This window comes from Triticum aestivum, chromosome 5D (genome assembly GCF_018294505.1).
Source record: "Triticum aestivum cultivar Chinese Spring chromosome 5D, IWGSC CS RefSeq v2.1, whole genome shotgun sequence".
Classification (NCBI taxonomy): Eukaryota; Viridiplantae; Streptophyta; class Magnoliopsida; order Poales; family Poaceae; genus Triticum; species Triticum aestivum.
In genome coordinates this window covers 199,054,864-199,082,751 of record NC_057808.1, presented here as the reverse complement: position 1 = coordinate 199,082,751, position 27,888 = coordinate 199,054,864, and positions in this window count along the sequence as shown.

Genomic DNA, 27,888 nt, shown 5'->3' with positions numbered 1-27,888 from the left:
AAAATCTATCCATAAAATCTTTTTCACTTTCTTCTAAAGAGGAATGCAACAAGGTAGTTTGTAAATCATTATGATATTTCGTTATGGTGTCACTACCTTGTTTTAAATGTTGCCACTTTTTAATCATGTCATGAGTATAATAAGCGGGGACAAATGTATGTCGCATGGCAAGTTTCAAATCATCCCAAGTAGTAGGTATATAATCAGGGTGTAACCGACAATATTCACTCCACCAAACTAAAGCATAACCAGTGAACGAACCAACCGCAACCTTAACTTTTTTTATATTCATCAAAATTATGGGAAGCAAATATATTATTTATGTCAAACTCCCATTGAATATATAAAGCAGGTCTAAAACGGCCATTAAATGATGGTATAGAAACATTAACCTGATCATGTGCATCTGGATGTTTATGCACCTCCCGCGGCGATTGTGGTATTTCCATAGGTGGTGGCACGTCTCCCACGATCGACAAAGCCCATAAATTGACTTTGGATCCTGTCATGATTAGTAGAAATAAGAAACAAAATCCAAAAATAATGTTCCTATGAACGACTGGGAAGTGGTGGGAAAACGCTTACAGTATAGCAAATCAAACTCTTACAAGTTATTACCATGCAGCAGGAGGTGACCGGCAACCAGCGGTGTCAAATAACTCCAAAAGTTGGGTAAAGCGATTGCGAGGTGAACGTATGTATACACAGAGTAGAAATATGTGGAGCTAGGTTGACTTTATATATGTGAAAAAATGCTACAACAACATTAATTAATGCAAGCAAAAAATTCTCTCAAAGTGGTCGAGTGCTGATCCTAGGCTAGACTATGCTAGAGACGCGAGCCTAAAACACAAGTGAAATTCACATGCAAACGCAAGATGCAGCAAAACTTATGAGCGACGTAGCAACAAGAAAGTACTAGCACTAGTATATCTCTTCTCTTCTACCACCAGATAATCCCTCCTTTTTTCTCTCCAGCCAACCATACCAAATTAACTCGTCAAACTAGAACTACTAGCATGTATGATATCTTCAAATATTCGGTGCGGCTGCTCTCTCAACTTTTTTTTAACCTCAAACTTTTTTTCCTCACGTGCTGCACCCAGCGAACTTCTCTCTTCCCTTTTTTTCTCCACACTTTTTTTACTCTCTCTTTCTCTTAGGAAACGCCTTCTCTCTCTGAAAAAGAAAATTTCAATCCGGATGTAACTCCCTTTTCTTGTTTCCTTCTTTTAAACTGAGCGAAAAAAATAAAAATCCGAGCCTATTATTTCGGGATTTCCATGAGACCTAATCTGCGCCTTCTCTTCCTTTTAAATCCCTTCTCTCAAAGTCAATCTGTCCCTCACGTTTTGCTTTTTATTTCCTGGCCGAACCAAACTCTTTCCTTCTTCTCTCACCTCAAAAGAGGATCAAGCGCTTACACTTTCCTTGTAAACGTTATCTTCTTTTTTTTCTTTGCTACGATCTCCACTTCTCCCGTAATGGATTCTGCTCCTTCTTTTAAAACATCAAACGTGCCACACTAGGACACCCATATCCAAACGTGCCAAATCTGTTTTTAAATCCTTCCAAAAGTTGTGCACGAGGATCAAGCCTTAATTAAGGACGCCGATAACTGCCACACGTGTGGTGTATCGGGTGGTTGTGCCACACGCCCTGTGTGGCACGAAGATGATCCCGCCCGCACGACCGCGTCCGGGCGCGCGCAGCCACAACCCGCACGTCCGGTGTGTGGCAATATCGCCCACACGTCCGGGCAAACGACCGCGCTGCCCGCACGACCCAGCACGCCAGTCGTCCCGGCCTCCTTTTGATCCCCAGTCCGACCTGCCGCCGTCGTCTCCTACCTCCCGATCCCCTACCTCCATCGCCTTCCTTCTCTGGTTGCCCTGGCAACCAGAGCAAATCCATAGCGCCTTCCCATCGCTAACCACCCACCCCCACCCCAAGACGATGAGCTAAAAACAGGTCGATCTCCGATCTCCTTGTGTTTCTCTTCCTTCTTCTGTCCAGAAATTTGAAATTGCAAATTTGCCCACAAAGATGGCGACTGGATCCACGGTATCAGGGGAAACACCCCACGGATTTGTGTGTATTCGAATTTGCCAACCAACATACACTAGATCTGCCATGTACTATGCTAGAGTTGAGCTAAGCTTATGGGTTGGCTTGGTGCGAGTAGTTGGTAATGAAGGATGCGTGGGAAACACTGAAAATATGGAGAGAAATGAGAAATTTGGCATAGGGAGGGAGGAAAAATAATTGCCACTTGTATCTAACATCAGTTTCCACCTATCGTTGTCGTTAGCTGCCACCTTGTTATCTTGTTGCTTGCCATCCTATTTTACTGGCTGTTGCCATCGCATCAAAATGATAGCTGGCATCCAGATTTCAGAAAAGAGAATGAATGTGCATGTCCTACTTGCCATAATGTGTTGGTTGCGTACGCAGGAAATGAGATTGTCGTGTTATCTTCTACGTGCAAACAGCAAGAATGCATTTTGCGGATTGTTGATGCGTTCTTGTTCATGCAGTGACTGAAAACACATTGGCAGAAAAAAGCGGAAGAATGAATCACGAAGACGGCAATGATCCTTGGTTTTCTCAAAGGCCGGAAACGCCCCTGTGGGATGCAGTAGGGTATAATCAACTCATTTCTATAGGACCGTTGCTGCCACTACTAGAGCAGTATGCGGGCATCAGTACGATGCATGATAAAAAAAGAACAGTTGCCATGTTCGCGACGATGAAGATGTCATTCTAGTTATGTCCTACAATGTCATTTTTCGCAGGTTCTTATGACCAAACCACATTCAGGGGGCACCATGGCAAGTTCAGTCACAGGGCGCTAACACTGACAAATGTAAGGGCAACCAACTTCAAGTAGCTATGTGGAAAATCAAGGTAACGCATACGAAAAAGAAACATAGTGGTGTGGACATGAAATTAAACTTGCAAGGATGGCAAAAGACTCACGAGTTATATCGGAAAAATGTAGGGCCTTCATGCAGCACGTGGCATCAGGCGGCAACCATGTACCTGCCATCAACTTCGTACACAGGTGAGTCCGTGAAGTGAAGTTGTGGACAGTGAATTAGGAGAAGGAACATAGCTGACAGCTGCAGTTGCCATGCCTGGACAGCTGCAGTTGCCATGTGTCATAAAATGTGGTTGCAAATGTCTAAACAATTGTGGAGGACACATGTGAACAAACATGTGTGGCATGGATGCACCGCTACATGTGCCATGTTGAACAAACTGCAGTTGCCATGCATTGACCAACCGCTAACATGATCACAGGTTGTTACGGTAGAACCACATCGGCAAACGTCTCAGGGCAAGCTTCACAGTTGCAGGATAGCGCTATTGCATATAGAGCACATCAAATTGGAATGACAGGCCAGATAAGATCAGCACATGCGGCACAACAAGGTAAAAAAATGTGAAGCAGAACACAGTACTGCATTTGCTTTTGCGGGAATAACATGCATGGAAAAGTAGATTTGTAACGGTGGTGGTGGAAAAAACAAACAAAAAATGCTACCAAGTGGTCGCGTGCAAAGAGTCATCTATTGTCTTCGGGATTTGCCAATTGCTATATGATTGTGTGCAACATTCATGATTGATCACATTTGCCTAGTGAGCTCGAACCTAGAATACAAGTTCTGATGCTAGAAGATACTGGTTGCCATGTCTTGGCAATAGTAGTTGCCATGTATGTTGGACTGTAGCTGCCATGGCTGTAGAATCCAAGTTTTGATGCTGAAAAACGTTGGTTGCCATGTCTTGGCAACAATAGTTGCCATGTTTATTGGACTGTAGCTGCCATGACTGGAGAACTATAGTTGCCATGCATGGCCATATGCAGATTCACGGCTTGCTGTGTGAATGATGTCATGCCAAATCACATGCAGTTGTTGTATTCTGTTACGATAAACATGCCATTCAAGCAAATGCTTACGCTCGTACCTGTTTTTTCATTGCAGGGCCTTCAACTACAATGAACAGCGGCGCGGGGACATCTACTGCGGGGAGCTCTGAGCGCACGGAAGGAGCGTTCCACCAGCCAGCCAACAATCATGCCACAAACAATACAGAGTCAGTGTCGGAAATGGCAATCATTCCGGCAAATCCGGCAAGCACACCTTGGCACACCAGCACAAGCAATACTCAAGCAGATGAAACAGCGGCCGATACTGAAGTAAATGATGAAACTGATGACGAAGCACAAGGGGATGTAGAAGATGGGCAATCAGAAATCATGGTACCTAAGCCACCCTATGTTGGGTAGAGATTTGATTCGTTTGAAGATGCAAAGGAATTTTACCAGACATATGCAAAGTTCCATGGGTTTGCGGTCAACACCGAATACCATAGGAAAATTAAAAAAACTAACGAGTACAGCAGAGGTGAGATGAGGTGCTACAAGGCACGAAGGAACAAGAAGGGTAAAGGTGTTGCGCCTGTCGTTTCGGAACGAAAGAGAGGTATCATTGTCAAGACGGAATGCCCTGTCCGGTGTAAGCTGAACGTAGATGGAGCACGGTGGGTGGTCACTGAATATTTTGACGAGCACACCCACGAACTCATAAAGAAGTTTGACCTAGTAAAATTTCTGACCGCCCATAGAGGATTCACTCCCCTCGAGAAGAAATTCATAAAGCTGCTACATGATTGTAACGTCGGTCCATCAAGAATGGTCCAAATACTGTCCCTCATCCACAGCAAAAATGGGACTCTGAGTAGCATGCCCTACATACCAGCCGACGTCACAAACCTAAAGGCAAAGTACCGTAGAGAGAGCAGGTTGGCTGACATAGAAGACACGATAGGCTACTTCGATGAGAAAGTGAAAGAAGATCCAGATTTCTTCTACAGGATAAGATTGGACGATGAGGACCGTGTCAGGAACATGTATTGGGTGGATGGTGCTGCAAGAACAGCCTACAAACATTTCTGAGATTGCATTTCATTCGACACGACATATCTCACTAATATGTACAAGATGCCATGCGCTCCATTCATATGAATAAATAACCACAATTAGTCATTGCAGTTCGGATGCGGGCACGTTCGGAACGAAGACACGGATGGGTACACTTGGTTGTTCAAGACCTTCTTGGAGTGCATGGGTGGACTTGCTCCGATGAACATAAAACAGACCAGGATTTTAGCATGCGTGCAGGCATACAGGAGGTCTTTCCGTTGGCAGTGCACATGCACTGCAGGTGGCACATTATAAAGAAGGCTAAGGAGACGCTAGGACCGTTCTTTGCTGATCGTCCAGACCTGCACAAGGCATTCGAGTTGTGCGTGGACCACAGCTTGACGGTGGAGGAGTTTGAATGGAGCTGGATGGCTATGATTGAAACATATCAAGTCCAAGACAACGAGACACTTGCTAGCCTGTGGGAGAAGCGAATGTACTGGGTGCCGGTCTACTTCATGCACTGCTTCTTCCCATTTCTGCAGACTACGCAACGCAGCGAGGGGTTCAATGCTGTTCTGAAGCGGTACGTGAGCCCTGGCAACTCAATGCTGCAGTTTGCCAAGCAGTACACGGCTTTGCAACAAAAAATACTGGGATCTGAGCTACAGCAAGAAGCAAACACCGCGCTCAAGCAGCCTAAATTGCTAAAATATTTACCAATGGAGAGGCAGATGAGCAAGACATATACCAACAAGATTTTTAACAAGTAAGTCAGTGTGTGTTACAGTCTTATTTGCACAAGCATGAAGGTAATAGGTGCCATGTAGAAATGCAATGCAGTTGCCAGCTTTTTTGGAAATGCTGATATTTTGAAAGTGGCCATTGAGTACAGGGTATCCATGATGTGTAGTTACCATATTTAATGAACCGCAGTTGCCAGGTGAAGTCAACTACAGTTGCCATGTTTAATGAACTACAGTTGCCATGTGTAATGAACTGTAGTTGCCATGTTTAATGAACTGTAGTTGCCGTGTGAAATCAACTATAACTGCCATGTTTAATGAACTGTAGTTCCATTTGCCATGATGGTATGGAATGCACTTGCCAATTAAAATGTTATGCATTTGCCATGTGAAAAATATCATGCAGTTGCCATAGCCATCATTCATTTTAGATGCCCTTCCTACGTTACAGCCTACATCAACATAAGGTGCTACAAAAAACATCATAAGAGTTTAACAAAACCACAAAAACTTGCAGATTCTAGGAAGAAATAAAGCGTGCCAGCATGTACACGGCTTACCAGGTGGAAGAACATACATTCAAGGTGTGTTCTCTCTTGGGCATGTCGGATTCAGAACCTGAAGACCCAGACAAAGGAAGGAACTACTTTGTGAAGGCCTTGATAAGCGAAGGCGAATACTACTGCCAATGCTGCAAATTTGAATGGGACGGGATTGTGTGTTTTCACATACTAAAAGTAATGGACATGAACGCGGTGACACGAATGCCCCGCCATTTCATACGACGACGATGGACTTGGAACGCTGACGACGCATTGGGCCGCAAACATCAAATGCAGTTTTGGTTGTGCATGATGAGAGACCAGAGTCAACCATGGAAGCCGTGAGGCACGTTGTGTTGACAAAGAACTATGCTGAACTAATAGATGAAGCGTGCAAGAGTGATGAGACAGCGAGGGTTGCAGAAAAACACAGGAAGGCCCTAAAAAGAGAGCTTGATGAGATCAAGAAGAGGAAAGTTGAGGAAGCCTTACACAGGTTCCCCTGCACCTCAAGTGTGCCTTCGTCCACGGAGCCATCATCTGAAAACTCGGAGGTAGGATCTGGAACAGCAAGCACACAAACCCAGGTAAGGAACCCGCCCCGTTCCATCTCAAAGGGGCGTCCAAAAGAGATAAGATACAAATCGGGATTGGAGATTCAAGAAAAGCACAAGAAAACAAAGAAAGTGACGGGCAATCAGTAAGCAACATTGGAGCACTATGACTTGGTGTTGGGGAACGTAGTAATTTCAAAAAATTCTTACGCACACGCAAGGGTGATGCATAGCAATGAGAGGGGAGAGTGTTGTCCACGTACCCTCGTAGACCGAAAGCGGAAGCGTTAGCACAATGCGGTTGATGTAGTCGTACGTCTTCATGATCCGACCGATCAAGTACCGAATGCACGGCACCTCCGAGTTCAGCACACGTTCAGCCCGATGACGTCCCTCGAACTCCGATCCAGCCGAGTGTTGAGGGAAAGTTTCGTCAGCACGACGGTGTGGTGACGATGATGATGTTCTACCGACGCAGGGCTTCGCCTAAGCACCGCTATAGTATTATCGAGGTGGACTATGGTGGAGGGGGGCACCGCACACGGCTAAAAGATCAAATCAATTGTTGTGTCTTTGGGGTGCCCCTGCCCCCGTATATAAAGGAGCAAATGGGGACGTACGGCCGACCAGGAGGGGCGCGCCAGGAGGAGTCCTACTCCCACCGGGAGTAGGACTCCCTCCCTTCCTTGTTGGATTAGGAGAAGGGGGAAAGAGGAGGGAGAGAGGAAGGAAAGGGGGGCGTCGCCCCCCTCTCCTTGTCCTATTCGAACTAGAGGGGGAGGGGCGCGCGGCCCTGCCCTAGCCGCCTCTCCTCTTCTCCACTAAGGCCCACTATGGCCCATTAAGCCCCCGGGGGTTCCGGTAACCCCTCGGTACTCCGGTAAAATCCCGATTTCACCCGGAACATTTCCGATATCCAAATATAGGCTTCCAATATATCAATCTTCATGTCTCGACCATTTCGAGACTCCTCGTCATGTCCGTGATCACATCCAGGACTCCGAACTACCTTTGGTGCATCAAAACTCATAAACTCATAATATAACCGTCATCGAAACTTTAAGCGTGCGGACCCTACGGGTTCGAGAACTATGTAGACATGACCGAGACACGTCTCCAGTCAATAACCAATAGCGGAACCTGGATGCTCATATTGGCTCCCACATATTCTACGAAGATCTTTATTGGTCAGACCGCATAACAACATACGTTGTTCCCTTTGTCATCGGTATGTTACTTGCCCGAGATTCGATCGTCGGTATCTCAATACCTAGTTCAATCTCGTTACTGGCAAGTCTCTTTACTCGTTCCGTAATACATCATCCCATAACTAACTCATTAGTTGCAATGCTTGCAAGGCTTAAGTGATGTGCATTACCGAGTGGGCCCAGAGATACCTCTCCGACAATCGGAGCGACAAATCCTAATCTCGAAATACGCCAACCCAACAAGTACCTTCGGAGACACCTGTAGAGCATCTTTCTAATCACCTAGTTACGTTGTGACGTTTGGTAGCACACAAAGTCTTCCTCCGGTAAACGGGAGTTGCATAATCTCATAGTCATAGGAACATGTATAAGTCATGAAGAAAGCAATAGCAACATACTAATGATCCCGTTACTCAAATGACAACTCATGTCTATGGCTAGGAAACATAACCATCTTTGATCAACGAGCTAGTCAAGTAGAGGCATACTAGTGACACTCTGTTTGTCTATGTATTCACACAAGTATTATGTTTCTGGTCAATACAATTCTAGCATGAATAATAAACATTTATCATGATATAAGGAAATAAATAATAACTTTATTATTGCCTCTAGGTCATATTTCCTTCACTTGGTTGTTGGTGACATTTTTATTGCAACCTAGATGTTCTAAATTTGTAAAAATGGGAGAATGACTCTTGAGGGGAATCAGAATTTGAAAGGAAATGCCATGAATCAATGACTGCACTCGCCACGTGTGTGGTACTGAATTTGCCATGTTATTTGAATTGAATCTGCCGTGCCTTTTCTACTGAAACTGCCATGTTATTTCAACTGAATCTACCATGCCTGTTCTACTGAATCTGCCATGCCTTTTCTACTGAATCTGCCATGTTAGTTCTAATGAATATGCCATGTTATTTATACTGAGTCTGCCATCGCGTAGATTTCCGTGTTCAGTCACACATTTTAGTCCACACATATTGTATTGTGTGCAAACTATGGAAAACAAGTTGAAACGATCACATGCAAAAACCGTAAGGTTACGGCTGCGTACAAACTACCATGCTAGCCGATACAGTTAGCAGTGCAAAAAACCCAAAAATCCAAATGAGAAAGAACAATAACTTTCACTAACCATGACTGATCAACTACATTTGCCATGTTTTCAGACATCAAGGACGCATTCAAAACTGGTACTATCAACCCACAAACGCATAATAATACTGAAAACACATAAACGTATCTGCTGTACACCTAAGTAGGTTCACATCCACACATATGTTACAAACTATTGAAATGTCGCTCACACGCCACCACTATATACTAGGCTATGGGGAGATGCAGTCATAGCATATTACACGGACATAGTTTTGAAAGAACAAGGTAATACCTTACATTCCTCGGCAACAGAATGTAGGTAGGCGTTCGGTGTGGAGCACCACATGATCACTTGTACTTCTTGGTGGCTTTCTTGACAGCTTCCTCTATAAACTCTCGTGTGTTGGACCGCGTGTCGAAATCTTCATTCATCAACCAGTTCCATGTGTAAATTTTGCGGAGCTCGACGACCATTGCAGCTGTGACGACAGGGACCCGTCGACCTTCCCACTTTGCAAGGTATTCCAACGTGTGAAAGCCACAGTCGTGCCTATACAAGAAAAGAATCAGGTGAACTCACGAGAACAGGGAAAATCATAAACTTCAATTCAGACATGACAAAGAGGGTTAGCATTGGTGTACAGGACACATAAAGAAAAGATAGTAATTACCGGTTTCCTTGCTTCGTAGTCGCCACGTACTCGATTGGAAAATGTCTGATCTGGACCTTTGAGTTTTCGTAGTGACGGTTCCATGTCTCTTTGAGGTTGTTGATGAAGTATTCAGCATGCGTAGTAAGGTCTGCATCAGCTTCTGAACGCATTGAATCAAGCACCTCAAAATGTTGGTTCTTCAGGTCAAGGCAAATCGTGTAGTGGTGACCACACTTGTCATGTGGGTCCTGTGGTGCAAGCTCCTGGAACATGGGGGACAATACCTGCAAGTAAAATGAAGGAAAGAAAAAGCAGAGTTCACATCAAGAACAGAAATGATGTAGTTTAAAAAATGATGTGTAAAGATATCACCGGTTGCACTAAGAGGCACATGAATGACATAAAGCAGCAAGTGTCCAAAAGTAAACCCACATAGAATGTTTAGTTACAGTGTGTAATTAAAAGAAGTTGCCATCCATGTATGCACAAAGTTGCCCTGTATTTTAGTTTGAAGTTGCCACATAGGTTGTATTAAGAAGCAAATCAAACTCATTTTACATGGCTGCTGTTGCCACATGAAACAACTGTCACAAAACAGGGTGTAGCCCACATGTGAAGCATAACTACTGGCAAAACATACCATGGGAGGAAAAATGTGCAAAAAAGGAAGGAATACTCACACATTTCTTCATTGTGAGCTTGAAATCACCATGCGCAGCAAAATGCTTCCTCGGGATTTTGTGGTGGAAGTCACCATCCCATATTTTGCAGGTCACACTGTACTGCATGATTGTTTTGTCGGGAGACATGTCCATATGCCTATTGATGAAGTCAATCCCACATGCAACTACATTCTTCGACATTTTACGAGTGGCCTCACAAACTCGGTAAGATCACCCAGGTCAACGTACGTCGCATGGCATTGTATGATCTTCGTTCTATCCAAACATGAGCTGTATGAAAATGATATAACATGAAAGAATCATGTCTACTAAGTAAAAAAAAGAAATAAAACATAAACAGATCATACCTAGAATAGCAAAAGGAAGAAAAGTAAAAAGACGAAAGCAAATGAGAGGTTATGTGGTGTGGTCATTACGCTTTCAGCTTGTAACGCCCACGATGCGGCTATATCTCCCACGTGTCGAGGCACGACTTAGAGGCATAACCGCATTGTGGTTTTGTCGCAAGAAGGGTCATCTTCACACAATCCCATGTAATGAACAAGAATGCGATAAAGAGTTGGCTTACAATCGCCACTTCACACAATACATAAATAAAACATACATCATTCAGAGATACACCCATAGGTCCGACTACGGAACCAAAATAAAAGAAGACAACCCAACTGCTAGATCCCCGATCGTCCCAACTGGGCTCCACTACTGAACAACAAGGAAAGAAACAACACAACGGACAAGATCTTCATCGAGCTCCCACTTGAGCTCAGTTGCGTCACCTGCACTGGTATCCTCGGGACCTGCAACTGTTTTCGAAGTATCTGTGAGTCACGAGGACTCAGCAATCTCACACCCGCGAGATCAAGACTATTTAAGCTTAAAGGTAGGAAAGGGGTAAGGTGGTGAGGTTGCAGCAGCGACTAAGCATATATGGTGGCTAACATACGCAAATAAGAGCGAGAAGAGAAGCAACGGAACGGTCGTCAACTAGTGATGATCAAGAAGTGATCCTGAACTCCTACTTACGTCAAACATAACCCAGAAACCGTGTTCACTTCCCGGACTCCACCGAGAGACCATCACGGCTACACATGCGGTTGATGCGTTTTAATTAAGGTCAAGTGTCAAGTTCTATACAACCGGATATTAACAAATTCCCATCTGCCACATAACCGCGGGCACGGCTTTCGAAAGATAATACCCTGCAGGGGTGTCCCAACTTAGCCCATTATAAGCTCTCACGGTCAACGAAGGATAAACCTTCTCCCGGGAAGACCCGATCAGTCTCGGAATCCCGGTTACAAGACATTTCGACAATGGTAAAACAAAACCAGCAAAGCCGCCCGAATGTGCCGACAAATCCCGATAGGAGCTGCACATATCTCGTTCTCAGGGCACACCGGATGAGCCAGACGTCGGGTTGGCATAGACCCTGGTTGCCCAGGGGGCGCCGGACATCGCTCGGTTTGGACCAGCACTCGAAGGAGAACTGGCCCGGGGGGGTAAATAAAGATGACCCTTGAGTCTGCAGAACCCAAGGGAAAAAGGCTTAGGTAGGCAAATGGTAAAACCAAGGTTGGGCCTTGCTGGAGGAGTTTTATTAAAAGCGAACTGTCAAGGGGGTCCCATAAATCACCCAACCGCGTAAGGAACGCAAAATCAAGGAACATAACACCGGTATGACGAAAACTAGGGCGCCAAGAGTGGAACAAAACACCAGGAATAAGGCCGAGCCTTCCACCCTTTACCAAGTATATAGATGCATTAAATATATAAGAGGTATTGTGATATCCCAACATAAACATAATCCGACATGGAGCAATCTTCATCTTCACCTGCAACTAGCAACGCTATAAGAGGGGCTGAGCAAAAGCGGTAACATAGCCAAACAACGGTTTGCTAGGAAGCATGACAAAGGTTAGAGGTGGTTTCATGGAAATTTGGGAAGCATGATATAGCAAGTGGTAGGTAACGCGGCATAGCAATAGAGCGAACAACTAGCAAGCAAAGATAGAAGTGATTTCGAGGGTATGGTCATCTTGCCTGAAATCCCGCAAGGAAGAAGAACGAGTCCGTGAAGAAGACAAGCGGACGTAGTCGAACGAAACCTCACAACTCCGGAACGAAACCGAAGGTAACGAGAGAAGCAACCCAGAAAGAAACAAACAACATAGTAAACAACCACCACATACACATGGCATGATGCAAAAACAAATATGATGCATGTCCGGTTTAATGAGGCTTGGCATGGCAAAGTGCACATACAATACTACAAGTTAAGTGGAGCTCAATATGCAACGAGTTGCATATTGACGAAACGCCACATTCGAGTTATTTAGTTCGCTCTTGTTTATGTAACCAACAATATTAAATGATATTAAGCATGGCAAGAGGGTGAAGCATAAGTAAACTAATTATTTTAGGCAATTTAAATGAGGCCGGAACAACAAACAACAATTTTCGGAAAATCCTCATGTCCATAATTTAGATTTGGTACTGTTCTGCCATAAACGCAATTTTAATATTGTTAAATAGCAAAATGAAGTGCACCATGTTAAACTAGGCATTTTTCTACCCCATTTACATATAAAGTTTATTAAAATCCGAGTTACGGTTATCTAGTTATGGAATAAATCATTTTAACATATTATTCGAGCAAATTTAATCAAACAACATTTTAAACAATTTTAACATGGGTGAAAATGGCATATTATTAAACTACACAAAATTCTAAGCATTTTACATGTTTAAATCATTTTAATCCGATGCACGGTTGTGAAGTTATTATATGCATGAAGTTCAAGGGTTTTTCTGCAAATCTGGCATCTCTGGATAATAGCTAAAATCACAGATCTGTAAAAGAAATGGATCGGGCCGAAATCCGTTGGGCCAACAGTGCACAGGAGAGGGGGCTGCTCACATAGGGCCAAAACTGGCCGGCTTGGGCTGGCGGATGTGGGCCGCGAGGAGATGGAGGGCGAGCTTGGCCTTGGCGCCTGGGACTTGGAGACCGGTCACGCTGGCGCTGGACCAAGTCAACGGAGGGGCAGTGCTGGCTGTCTCGTTCGTGAAGCAGGGGACGGCGGCTGGCGATGCGGGATGCAGGGCATGGCGGCGAGGAAACTCCAGGGCGGCTGGACGGGACTCGGGGGCGCTGGCGGCGGGATCCAGGATTCGGGATGGAGGGGGCCCGAGCGAGGCTCTCGTCGAGGCCCTCCGGGAAGAAGAGCAGCGGTGCGACACGGAGCAACAAAGGGACTTGCGGCGGAGCTCGGTACCTCGCCTCGCTGCAAGACGAACGGGACGGCGGCGGCCGGCGCTGGTTCATGAGCAACAGAGAGCGAAGGTTAGAGGGGAACCAGGGAAGAAAGGGAGAAGGGGCGCGAGGAGACGGCGACCTGCTGGCTTCGGCGAGGGGCAACGGGTGGCGATGGAGGTTGGGCATGAGCTCCTGCTCGAGGAAGACGACGGGGAGGCAGCAGCCTCGGGCAGTGAGGAGGACCGACGGGAGTCGCGGCTCCCCGTCCGGCGCTGGGACGAGACGAAGGAGGTCGGCGGCGGCTGGAGAGGCAGCACGGGCACTGGAGGCGTGGACAAACGGCGGCACGAGGAAGGGGCTCCGGGCGAGCACCTGCTCGGGAGAGGATCGAGGAAGCCTCTCCTTTGGTGCTGGACACGCACGGGGGCCGGGAGGGGAGGCGGCTGCGAGCAGTGGCTGGCCTGGTGCTGAAAGCGAGGGGGAATTTTGGATCGAGGAGAGGGTGGCTGGTTCGGTGGATCTGGAGGATCCCGAGGAAGATGTTGAGTGGGTGGCGGCGCGGCTAGGGAGGATCCCTAGAAATCAGTGATTTGGTCTCGGTTTAGACTAACATATATAGCGGGTGGGTTAGGCTAGGGGCTATTCGGGCCCTCCGATTATAATCGGGCGGTCGAGAATAAGTAGGCTAGAGCGTCCAACAAAGAAAACAGTGATGTTTCGTAGATGTTAGGGGATGATCCAGACCCAACGGTCACAACAGTCCGGGTCGGGTTCGGGGAAGTTTTCGGACGCACGCCAGAGGGGGGGTCGGTGGTTGTACAGAGAGGGTCAAACGGTCAGACAAGAGAGAATCGAAAATCCGGTTAGACTCAGAACGGTCGACGAACGCAAGGGGGGACGCGGCAACTACGAACGAATGCAAATTTTTAAAACATGACGGCAACGAAGTGCCGATGCAATGCAAATGATGCGATGATGAATGCAACACACAAATAAAACACAGCTGACTCGCAAAACAAGGAAGGCAATTGGAGCGTCGGTCTCGGGGCGTTACAACACTCCACCACTACAAGAGGATCTCGTCCCGAGATCTAGGATGGCACCGGAGATAAACGGAAGGGGAAGAGAAGAGGTAAAACTAATTGCTTCTTTGACAAATGAGTGAAACCAAAGAACCTTGAGAGGTTGAAAACTTGAAAGAAGAATACGACAGAGTTGATCAAGATTTAAAACACTCCGTTATCAAAGAGGAACAAGGAACCTTACAAGAACCTTGTAGGTTGAAAAGCATGTAAAAGAGCTTAACGGATCAAAAGGAATATGAAAGCACACCGGTAGAAAAGAGAGACAAGGAACACCATGTGAACCTTGAGGTTAACTGACACGATAGATATTTAAACCACTCCGGTTAAAACAAGATAGGGAAGGAATAAGAATGATATAATTTGGGCAGCACTCCGACTGTAAATGGAAGGAATTGAACATGATCTTGACAAGATGAGAGGATACTCGATGAAATTAACAACACATTGCCTCCGGAACTACTGAAAGAAAAGCACAAGGGGTAAGAAAGATTTCAGACAGCACTCCGGTTAAACGGATAAGAAAGGAAAAATTACATGATCTTGACAAAACAAGATGATTGGTCGAAGAGAGCAACATCACAATGCCTCCGAAAGAAAGAATAGAAGATAGATCATTGGAATAACAGAATGGAGAACAACACCTTCCACAAATGAATTTGGAAAGTATCCTTGCAAGAAGGTTAGAACGGAGTTGTTGGAAAAAACCAACAACTAAAAGAACAAGCTTGTTGAGGGCTTATGGAACACATCTCAAAATTATGAGGTGAAATTCTGCCACCAACGGAAACAAATGATTGCTTGAGATCAACGAAGAAATGAAAACTTCTCTCGCCGAGAGGATAGGAGAAAATTTGGATCATTGATAGACACCACAATTAGCAACATTCCTTAGGGATGGCTGTAGGTGAAATATAACCCAAGATAAACTCCAACAAAAAGATTGATTGGTTGAAAAGATCTCTTGAACGAAGAGAAAATGATGGATTTAATTATCTCATTCCCGACAACTTGTGAATCATGAAACATGAAGAAATAATCAAGAATGACATAACACCACCTCAAAAGATAAGAGAGAAAGAATTGCACTTCGGAATGCAAGATAAAGAATGCTTGAACTCCTCAAAACAAGACATGTGTTGAGCACCATGTTAATTTTTGAGTATAGCCTGGCGGATCATAACTTCAAGAGAAATCCTGAAGAACAATTGAAAAATGAAAGGAATCCTTGACGAACCACCATGTAGAGCCTCCATGAAGAACTCCGGTAATAAAAGAATGATCAAATGAAAGGGAAAGTTGAAAAGAACTCCGGAAGAAGCCTTGCGACGATTAGATGAAGCTTTGAAATGATATAACCGAGAAAAACTTGGAACTCCGGAAAGAAAGATGGACAAATGAAATCAAGAATTTTGATGAACCTCCGGAATAAGGAATTGAATTTACTCGATGGAACAAGAATAAGAATTACACTATGCTCATCCTCCACCAATTAATTGATGACAAGCAATGGATTGTTGCATACTACTTATTCTCGTAGAGAGGATTAAGATAGATATTGCGCAAACTTGTGAAGGTCTTCATCGAACCACCGGTAGGATTGAAACAACGAATAAATTGATATGATAATGAAGGGAGAGAAAATCTTGAACGAACCACCGCGAGAATTGAAAACAACTGAAGAAAAGGTAAAGAAACATCGGGAAGAATTAGAAAATGAATGAAGATACTTGGGGAAATTTAGATACAAGAGAATGAAGAGATCACGAGCTGACTAGAGAATACTTGAATGATGCACCGGTAAGATTTGGAGAACGAGAGCTGAAAACTTAGAACGAAGAAATCTTCTGAAATGATGGCCTTTGGATGAACAAGAAATGAAAACAACTCTGAAATGCTCCGGATGGGTAAGAAAAGAATTCTCAAAATCGAAAACAATTATGAGAGGATGGCATAAGCTAGAACCATGAATCTTCAAGAGAACGGATAAGATTTAAGAGGAACTCTTCTTCGGTCTTCAAATGTTGAGAATCATGATGAGAAACACCACCATGAATTGTTGAGGCACTCCGGATGAAAATTAGAAAGATTGAACCAACAATGAAAAGAGTTTGAAAGATCTTGGAGAAAGACATATGACTAATGATAGTTCATTCTTACGTCAAACTTTGCAAAGAATTTGAGAATAACTCCTGAAAAATTAGAAGAGTCAGGTAAGATCCTGGGATAAGACCTGTGGGTTAGGGCCCACTCAAAGATACACCATTAAAAAGGTCGCTTGGAAAAGAGATTACACCGGTTGAATTAAATGGTTCAAAAGAGATAACACCCTCGAGATATCTTCAGCACACCGGAACAAATGAAAGGTGAGAAATGGATGATTAAGAGGTACACCAGCATGAGAAAGCATTTGAAACAAGGAAAGGAATGTGACCAACTGTAGCGACCAGACCTCAAATGGCCTGTGCTGCTGTGCACCAGTGTCATCCCTGGATCAGTAATGCTGACACGCACAGTAGAAATGGAGGATTTATAACAGAGTAGCAATCACACACTTATTACATCGAATAACTCCGAAGAGTTAAAGTATGAAAAACATGGCTTAAGGCCATCTAAAACGATAACAGCGGAAGACTTGGAAGATAAGTGAGTCCATCACTCCAGCGGCATCACTGAGTATAAGACCACGACCTAAAGCACCTTACTCGTCGTCTGAAAAGTCTGCAACATGAAACGTTGCAGCCCGGAAACGGGTCAGCACATAGAATATGCTGGCAAAGTAACACATAGAGAGTAATGAACAACAATAATGCTATACTACATGCATATATGGCTGGTGGAAAGCTCTATGGTTACAGTTTTGCGAAAAGCCAATTTTATCCTACTTCAAAGGAATAAATTTTATTTAACTATCATGGTGGTTGGAACATTGAGAAGGTACCTCCAACTCAATCCCAATTAAGTATCATCTTTAACCCAACAAAATTAATTATAAGTATCACGGTGATGAGATTCAAATGATAATCCAGGTACTAGATACTCAAGTTGTCCATAACCGGGGACACGGCTAACCATGATTAGTTTGTACTTTCTGCAGAGGTTTGCGCGCTTTTCCCCACAAGACTCGATCGCCTCCGCTTGATTCTCGCACTACATGATGTTTGAGAAACGGATGACCGAGACACAGTCTTTCAGAAACAATCACTCTTTACTCTGGATGGACCGGTACACCTACTTTCCCCTACATCTGCTAGTCCACCTCTTCAAGAGATCCTGTAACCTACTCAACTATGCTAGAGCCCATAATAGCTTGTGGCTGCACACGGAAGTTTCTAGCATGAATAATCTTATGATCCCTTTGAGCCTGGGTGGCGGACCTTATACATACAGACAACACTGGGTTCTCCAGGTGCCTCAATCCACCCAGATGTGAGTTTCAGTTGCCACCTTAAGTTGAACCATTAATAAACATCTCACATCTGTCATGGAATATCACTCAAACCCAATCCACGTCTACGAGCATAGCATGGCAATAATAAAAGCAACGTAGAAGTAACTCCCAAGGGTTTGATAAGAAAACAGGTAATAGGTACTACCTCAACTACTTCCCAATACCCACCGTTTAATTAGATCCTAATCATGCAAGTGTTTGAGGAAAACAGATCTAATGCAATAAAACTGGGTATGAACGGGGTATGATCAAAGTGTTACTTGCCTTGCTGATGATCCGCAAAACCTAGCGAGTCGAAGTAACAAGCGGCACACTCCGGGTACTCTATCGCAAACAAACAAGAATACAATCAGTACTCATCTAATGCACGGGTAAAACTCGAATGAAAGAACCAACCAGAAAGTTCAACTTAAGAACTCCGGTTTGCAAAAAGAATCAACTCGAAAGAAGCAACGAAAGTCAAACGGCGAAAGAAAGAAACTTCGTTTGCTAATCTGGATCTAGGTCAAATTTTACTGTAACAAAAACTTGTTTGAGTAGATTAAACGGAAAGAGAATTTCGAGATGAAACTCTAGGCGCTTGAATCGCCTGATTCTGATAAACGAGCGAGAAGTTAAACAGAATCGAAGATTTGATCAGAAATCGAATCTGAGAAAATAACGAGAAAAATCCGACGAAAAAGAAAAACGGTCGAACGGTTAAATAACGGACGTTCGTTATCAGAGAAAAACCGACGAACGCGTTCGTTAAAATGGACGGTTCGGTGAACGCTCGCAAAATAATAAAACCGAAAAAAAACCGATCTAGGTTTTTGTTTAAACGAAGGGTTTTTTTTAAACGAAAACCGGCAAAGGTCAACGGCATCGGGCAGTACCTCGTCGGGCTACTCCGGCGAGGGGCTCCAGCGGGCTCCGGGCTCGGGCGCGGCTCGGGGGTCGGGGGGGGCGAGGGGCGGCGGCTCCGGCGACGAACGGGCGGCGACGGGCGCGACTCCGGCAGCGGCGGCGGTGAGATGCGGGGCTCGGCGGTGAGGGCGGCGGCGGTGGCTTGCGGGTTGAGGGAGAGAGAGGGGGGGCTATTTAAGGAGGGGGGTCCGAAGCTTGGCGAAGGGGGCGGCCGGGGCGGCGTGGCCGGGGCGGACTCCGGCGGCGGCTCGGCGTCGTGCGGGAAGAGGAGAGGCGCGAGGCGGGCCGGCGCGAGGCTGGGCTTCGGCCCGGTCGGGCGTCGCACTTTTTTTTTAAATAAGTTCCGCGGAAAATAATACGTAGAAAAATAAATAAAAATTGGAAAAATATGAAATAAATTTTCCCCGTCTAGTTAGAAAATCTAGAATAGGGTGAACATTTTTTTTAAATCAAAATAAATATTTTGAAAACATGCAATATTTTTAATGCAATAAAAATTGCAAATAAAATCCAAATAAATTCCAAATAATGATTTTTAACATTTTTCCTCCAGTATTTCAATTGTTTTGGAGAAGTCATGTTTTCTCCTCTCGTTTTATTTTAAAGTGAAATATTTTTCCGGAGAGAAAAATAATTAAAACCAAAATCCTCGTCTTATTATTTGATGAAAATCAAATATGAAAATTTGAGAAAATCCCCAACTCTCTCCGAGGGTCCTTGAGTTGCTTAGGATTTATCGAGGATTTGTCAAAATGCAATAAAACATGATATGCAATGATGATCTATGTATAACATACCAAATTGAAAATTTGGGATGTTACACCAACATTGAAGGCTTGAATTTAGTCCACCGGAGAAGAAAAATAATGAAGAATGATAAACTTGAAGAACATCTTCCTGAGAATCACCGGATAAGAACATTGACGGAAAAGAATGAAGGGGCTTCACATGAATAAAATGGATACTTGATTAAGAAATCTGAGTCCTTGAAGAAAAAGGGTGGGAGGGCGAGAAAAGCAAAGGCACCTTGGGGCGGATGAAACAAACACCATTGAGAAAACTGAGAGGTGATCTTGCGAATGTTGAAATGATCGGATCCACTTGAAGAGAAGCACGCCGGTTGGAAAAGAAATTACCATGACGACCTCGATGATCAAGAAGGATTAGTATTCACATAGCAATATGAGAACACCGTTTAGGAAAGGTATGGATTCAACATTTGACTTCGAAGCAACTCGAATACCACAAATAAAAACAAAACAAAGGATTGGCTCAGGAAATAAGCCGGAACAAATATATGATAGATATTTCGTCCGAAGTTTTCGTGGTGGGGCCCACACGGGCTCGATCATACAGCACCATCATGTACAAGGCAGTGCACATGACATACGAAGCGTCCCCGAGTCGGCATAGCCAAGGACTCTTTAAGACACTATGAGACCACTGTAAAACCAACCGTGTACAGGCGGACCACTAGACGTCGAACCCCAATCTCATATCATGCGTCTGTCGGAAAGATATCCTAAGAGCTACTAGAATTCCCACTTATAAACTCCCGAAACTTTCTGGTTATGCAATCTGGTGTTGGGGATACAGGGGACACAAAATATATCACCCAAACTAACAATACCTAGATCCAGCTGTATCCATCCGTCAACACATAACCAAGAAAACTCCGGAAATCGTTTAGAAAAGCATCCGTTATACTAGTTATGGCAATACTCCCGAACTCCCGCCCCAGTACTGGGTGGCGTCGAGGTGATCTCACCAACAACTGCATAAAAGAGATTTCGATGTCGGCGAAACTCAGGTATTCCAGAACTACAATGATAAAATTGTGACTACAACACCTCGGAGCTCAACTCCCCGGGACACTGCCACAACCCCTAAATGTCAGGAGGCACCAAGAACAATGTTCTCGTCACAAAACCATCGGAACGATTCCAAGATACCCGCGTGATCCTAAATTTTTTTTTTGTGAAATTTGAGGAGAGGAAAGTCAAAACTTCTACGTCAGGAGACCTCACCAGAGCGACGAAGGGACTGAGGAGTAAAAAGAATCCTACTCTCCGATATATATAATCCTAAGACTCAAAACATTTTTGTTCTAGACTCAACAACACCAGCGATTCGATCAAGCAGGGGGCTCCTAAGTCGGGGATGGCTCTGATTACCAACTTGTAACGCCCATGATGCGGCTATATCTCCCACATGTCGAGGCACGACTTAGAGGCATAACCGCATTGTGGTTTTGTCGCAAGAAGGGTCATCTTCACACAATCCCATGTAATGAACAAGAATGCGATAAAGAGTTGGCTTACAATCGCCACTTCACACAATACATAAATAAAACATACATCATTCAGAGATACACCCATAGGTCCGACTACGGAACCAAAATAAAAGAAGACAACCCAACTGCTAGATCCCCGATCGTCCCAACTGGGCTCCACTACTGAACAACAAGGAAAGAAACAACACAACGGACAAGATCTTCATCGAGCTCCCACTTGAGCTCAGTTGCGTCACCTGCACTGGTATCCTCGGCACCTGCAACTGTTTTGGAAGTATCTGTGAGTCACGAGGACTCAGCAATCTCACACCCGCGAGATCAAGACTATTTAAGCTTAAAGGTAGGAAAGGGGTAAGGTGGTGAGGTTGCAGCAGCGACTAAGCATATATGGTGGCTAACATACGCAAATAAGAGCGAGAAGAGAAGCAACGGAACGGTCGTCAACTAGTGATGATCAAGAAGTGATCCTGAACTCCTACTTACGTCAAACATAACCCAGAAACCGTGTTCACTTCCCGGACTCCGCCGAGAAGAGACCATCACGGCTACACACGCGGTTGATGCGTTTTAATTAAGGTCAAGTGTCAACTTCTATACAATCGGATATTAACAAATTCCCATCTGCCACATAACTGCGGGCACGGCTTTCGAAAGATAATACCCTGCAGGGGTGTCCCAACTTAGCCCATTATAAGCTCTCACGGTCAACGAAGGATAAACCTTCTCCCGGGAAGACCCGATCAGTCTCGAAATCCCGGTTACAAGACATTTTGACAATGGTAAAACAAAACCAGCAAAGCCTCCCGAATGTGCCGACAAATCCCGATAGGAGCTGCACATACCTCGTTCTCAGGGCACACCGGATGAGCTAGACGTCGGGTTGGCATAGACCCTGGTTGCCCAGGGGGCACCGGACATCGCTCGGTTTGGACCAGCACTCGAAGGAGAACTGGCCCGGGGGGGTAAATAAAGATGACCCTTGAGTCTGCAGAACCCAAGGGAAAAAGGCTTAGGTAGGCAAATGGTAAAACCAAGGTTGGGCCTTGCTGGAGGAGTTTTATTCAAAGCGAACTGTCAAGGGGGTCCCATAAATCAGCCAACCGCGTAAGGAACGCAAAATCAAGGAACATAACACCGGTATGACGGAAACTAGGGCGACAAGAGTGGAACAAAACACCAGGCATAAGGCCGAGCCTTCCACCCTTTACCAAGTATATAGATGCATTAAATATATAAGAGATATTGTGATATCCCAACATAAACATAATCCGACATGGAGCAATCTTCATCTTCACCTGCAACTAGCAACGCTATAAGAGGAGCTGAGCAAAAGCGGTAACATAGCCAAACAACAGTTTGCTAGGAAGGATGACAAAGGTTAAAGGTGGTTTCATGGCAATTTGGGAGGCATGATATAGCAAGTGGTAGGTAATGCAGCATAGCAATAGAGCGAACAACTAGCAAGCAAAGATAGAAGTGATTTCGAGGGTATGGTCATCTTGCCTGAAATCCCGCAAGGAAGAAGAACGAGTCCGTGAAGAAGACAAGCGGACGTAGTCGAACGAAACCTCACAACTCCGGAACGAAACCGAAGGTAACGAGAGAAGCAACCCGGAAAGAAACAAACAACATAGTAAACAACCACCACATACACATGGCATGATGCAAAAACAAATATGATGCATGTCCGGTTTAATGAGGCTTGGCATGGCAAAGTGCACATACAATACTACAAGTTAAGTGGAGCTCAATATGCAACGAGTTGCATATTGACGAAACACCACATTCGAGTTATTTAGTTCGCTCTTGTTTATGTAACCAACAATATTAAATGTTATTAAGCATGGCAAGAGGGTGAAGCATAAGTAAACTAACTATTTTAGGCAATTTAAATGAGGCCGGAACAACAAACAACAATTTCCGGAAAATCCTCATGTCCATAATTTAGATTTGGTACTGTTCTGCCATAAACACAATTTCAATATTGTTAAACAGCAAAATGAAGTGCACCATGTTAAACTAGGCATTTTTCTACCCCATTTACATATAAAGTTTATTAAAATCCGAGTTACGGTTATCTAGTTATGGAATAAATCATTTTAACATATTATTCGAGCAAATTTAATCAAACAACATTTTAAACAATTTTAACATGGGTTAAAATGGCATATTATTAAACTACACAAAATTCTAAGCATTTTACATGTTTAAATCATTTTAATCCGATGCACGGTTGTGAAGTTATTATATGCATGAAGTTCAAGGGTTTTTCTGCAAATCTGGCATCTCTGGATAATAGCTAAAATCATAGATCTGTAAAAAAACGGATCGGGCCGAAATCCCCTGGGCCAACAGTGCACAGGAGAGGGGGCTGCTCACATAGGGCCAAAACTGGCCGGCTTGGGCTGGCGGATCTGGGCCGCGAGGAGATGGAGGGCGAGCTGGGCCTTGGCGCCTGGGACTTGGAGACCGGTCACGCTGGCGCTGGACCAAGTCAACGGAGGGGCAGCGCTGGCTGTCTCGTTTGTGAAGCAGGGGACGGCGGCTGGCGATGCGGGATGCAGGGCATGGCGGCGAGGAAACTCCAGGGTGGCTGGACGGGACTCGGGGGCGCTGGCGGCGGGATCCAGGAGTCGGGATGGAGGGGGCGCGAGCGAGGCTCTTGTCGAGGCCCTCCGGGAAGAAGAGCAGCGGCGCGACGCGGAGCAACAAAGGGACTTGCGGTGGAGCTCGGTACCTCGCCCCGCTGCAAGACGAACGGGACGGCGGCGGCCGGCGCTGGTTCATGAGCAGCAGAGAGTGAAGGTTAGAGGGGAACCAGGGAAGAAGGGGAGAAGGGGCGCGAGGAGACGGCGACCTGCTGGCTTCGGCGAGGGGCAACGGGTGGCGATGGAGCTCGGGCGTGAGCTCCTGCTCGAGGAAGACGACGGGAAGGCAGCAGCCTCGGGCAGTGAGGAGGACCGACGGGAGTCGCGGCTCCCCGTCCGGCGCTGGGACGAGACGAGTCGGCGGCGGGTGGAAGGCAGCACGGGCGCTGGAGGCGTGGACGAACGGCGGCGCGAGGAAGGGGCTCCGGGCGAGCACCTGCTCGGGAGAGGATCGAGGAAGCCTCTCCTTTGGTGTTGTACACGCACGGGAGCCGGGAGGGGAGGCGGCTGCGAGCAGTGGCTGGCCTGGTGCTGAAAGCGAGGGGGAATTTTGGATCGAGGAGAGGGTGGCTGGTTCGGTGGATCTGGAGGATCCCGAGGAAGATGCTGAGTGGGTGGCGGCGCGGCTAGGGAGGATCCCTAGAAATTAGGGATTTGGTCTCGGTTTAGACTAGCATATATAGCGGGTGGGTTAGGCTACGGGCTATTCGGGCCCTCCGATTATAATCGGGCTGTCGAGAATAAGTAGGCTAGAGTGTCCAACAAAGAAAACGGTGATGTTTTGTGGATGTTAGGGGATGATCCGGACCCAACGGTCAGTCCGGGTAGGGTTCGGGGAAGTTTTCGGACGTTCGCCAGAGGGGGGTCGGTGGTTGTATAGAGAGGGTCAAACGGTCACACAAGAGAGAATCGAAAATCCGGTTAGACTCAGAACGGTCGACGAACGCAAGGGGGGACGCGGCAACTACGAACGAATGCAAATTTTTAAAACATGACGGCAACGAAGTGCCGATGCAATGCAAATGATGCGATGATGAATGCAACACACAAATAAAACACAGCTGACTCGCAAAACAAGGAAGGCAATCGGAGCGTCGGTCTCGGGGCGTTACACAGCTCCTTCATGTGCTTGCTGTTGGACCTCGCGTTTCCAAAGCGCTTGACAATATCGTACAGCTGGTTCTGATCCTTTGTGGCCTTGACTTCTGGATCATAGTTATCCGCGGGTGGTGCGTGAACTACCCTATGCTGCCTCAGAGAACCAGGGGTGGCACTTCTGATGGTATCCTCAGATACCCACTCAGTAGGCACGTTAGAACTTGATTGCCCATGACCTCGTGAGGACCTCCTCTGCAATGCTGACTCCTCAATCCTGCGGTAAGCTTCATCAAGTGACGGCGTAATCTCCTCAGGGGTTGGTGCAATGATCAAAAAAGTGGGTTTGGGTACCTGGGAAACAAAACAAGTTAACTGTGCAAAGAAAGGGTGTAGAATGTGAAATGTAGGTGCAAAAATAGGGAGCTGCCATGTGGTGGCAACTACAATTTCCATGTGTAGTGCGCTGTAGTTGCCATGTGGCAACAACTACAGTTGCCATGTGCGTTGAAATGCAGTTTCCATGTTGTATCAACTCCAGTTGCCATGTGCTTGCCGAGTGGAAAATGCAACATGGCAACAAAATGTAGGTGACATTGTGCAGCAAAATCCAGTTGCCATGTTCATCAGATAACATTTGCCATCACTAGTGAGAAGCCAAAAAAAATCTTGGGAAAAATTCAGACTAAAAAATGTGTACAACAAAATGATAAACGCAGAAAAAATGTACCTTGCACAATCGGCTCTGCAAACTTCATGGCCTTCCTGCCCTCAGCAATTCGCTGCGCCATCATTGGGGCCATGCCTGCCGGGAAAGCAAAGGCAACTGGCATAGGATCTTGCACCACTGGTTCATCTTGAGTGCGATCGATGCCAAGGCTAAAGCTCGGTGGGGTGAAGGCCATTGGGTGACTCTCTTGCCTACTAGCCGGACAATGAACAACTTGCTGTGCAGAATCCAGGGGTGAAAGATCAACAAACATTTCTGCCTCGTCTGCTGCAGTATCATCAGGCTTATTAGTAGGGAGGGGCGTGTTGTCAGCGGTATCAGTCGCAACTTTCTTGCCAATCTTCTTGTTTGGGCTGTAGGGGACACCAATGTTGACTGGGAGCTTAGAAGTGCGCAGATTTAAGCTGGGGTTCTCCACGGCGGGTAAAGACGCAGTCTGCTCCGGATGTTCACCTCCGTCAGTCGTGCCCGGCTTGCCACCTGGGTCAGTTGTACACCGGTCTTCCGTTTTCTCCATGACATTGCTTTTGGCAGGTGGTGGGAACAGTGTGGACGCAGACACGTAACCAGAGTCATCTCTGCTGCTCCTAGCTACGGCTAGTGCATTGGGTATGTCTGCTGATTGCTTGCGGGGGCTACGATGCCTAGGTGGAAGACCAGCTCGTGAAACGGTCGCCTTAGCAACCTCTGGACCAGTTGTGCCAAGACTCTCACCTATGGATGGCATATCAGTCTGAACTGTCACCTCAGCCCCTTCTTTCGTGGACGCAGAAATGCCACCACCCACGTGCTTGGAATCCGTATCAGATGAGCGGGAATCTTCCTTGCTTAGGTTGATCTCGGGGGCGTCCACTTCAACACTTGCTGATCGGGTGGCATGGCTCACAGCAGCATCCTTCATTGCCGACAGAGTGGGCAATATCTCAGTAGTCCTGGCAGATACTAACTCATCACTCCCAGATGTACGGATGCCTGTTGTTGTAGCCTGCACATCTGCAACCGGCAGAGATTGTCGGCCGCTTGCATCAGAGCTAGTTGGAACAGTGGACGGTGCAGCAGCAGCTTTGTCCACTCGCGCCTCATGAGAATCTGAGTTGCCACCTATCGACAACTTTGAGTATATGCGTTCGAGTGTGTCTCTGGGGTTCTGCTTGGTCACGCGTGTGGTAGTCTTCTTCACCCTGCAAAAAGCACATGAACAATGTTAAAAATTAAACAAAAATAGTTGCCATGGTAGCCATCTTAAAAAATGAAAAAATGTGTGATGTGCCAGAGCTGCCATTTCAGAACTAGGTATGGATGAGCACACAAGACAAAGTAGGGGGGTGGAAGCCAGTGGAAAGTTTGTAGTTGCCATATAGGTGGAGTAAGAATTGCCATGTGGCCTAGTTAGCAGTTGCCATGCAGGACAGGCAGGAGTTGCCATGCAGTAAAAAAAAGAGATCATGGGAAAACAGAAGTTGCCATGTGGGGCTGATGGCAGTAGCCCATGTGGCAAGCTGGACAGCTTCATTGAAAAGCAAAAATATAGCACTATGACAATGAAAAGGACAGGGATAACCTACTTCTTGACTGTCTTCCTCAAGTCTACCAACACGACATGATCCCCGGGGTTGGACGTCGACGTATGAGGAGATGACCTAGTGGAAGGGGTGTCACCAGCAATGGGGGCACCCTTGTTCAATCGAGAAGAAACACGGGTTGGCGTTGGTGCTTTTTTCTTCATAACTGCTCGTCCACCAGCTGTCGCCTCACTGCACGTATAAGAAAATGGCAAAAAAAGGTACCAAGTGTCAGACACAAAAATCATTGCCACGCTTAGCAAACAAATGGAAAAAAGGTCGGTCTGTTCAAAAGGCGAGACAAACAAGACACTAAAATAGATGTCGAACCTCCTCTAGCAGCTAAGGGATCGGTCCTAGACCTCTTGCCAGGAGAGCCCTGCCCAACATCCTCTGGAGTCCTCCCCCTCTTTGAGGGCGACACCCCCTTGTCTCTCGCAGCTGTCTG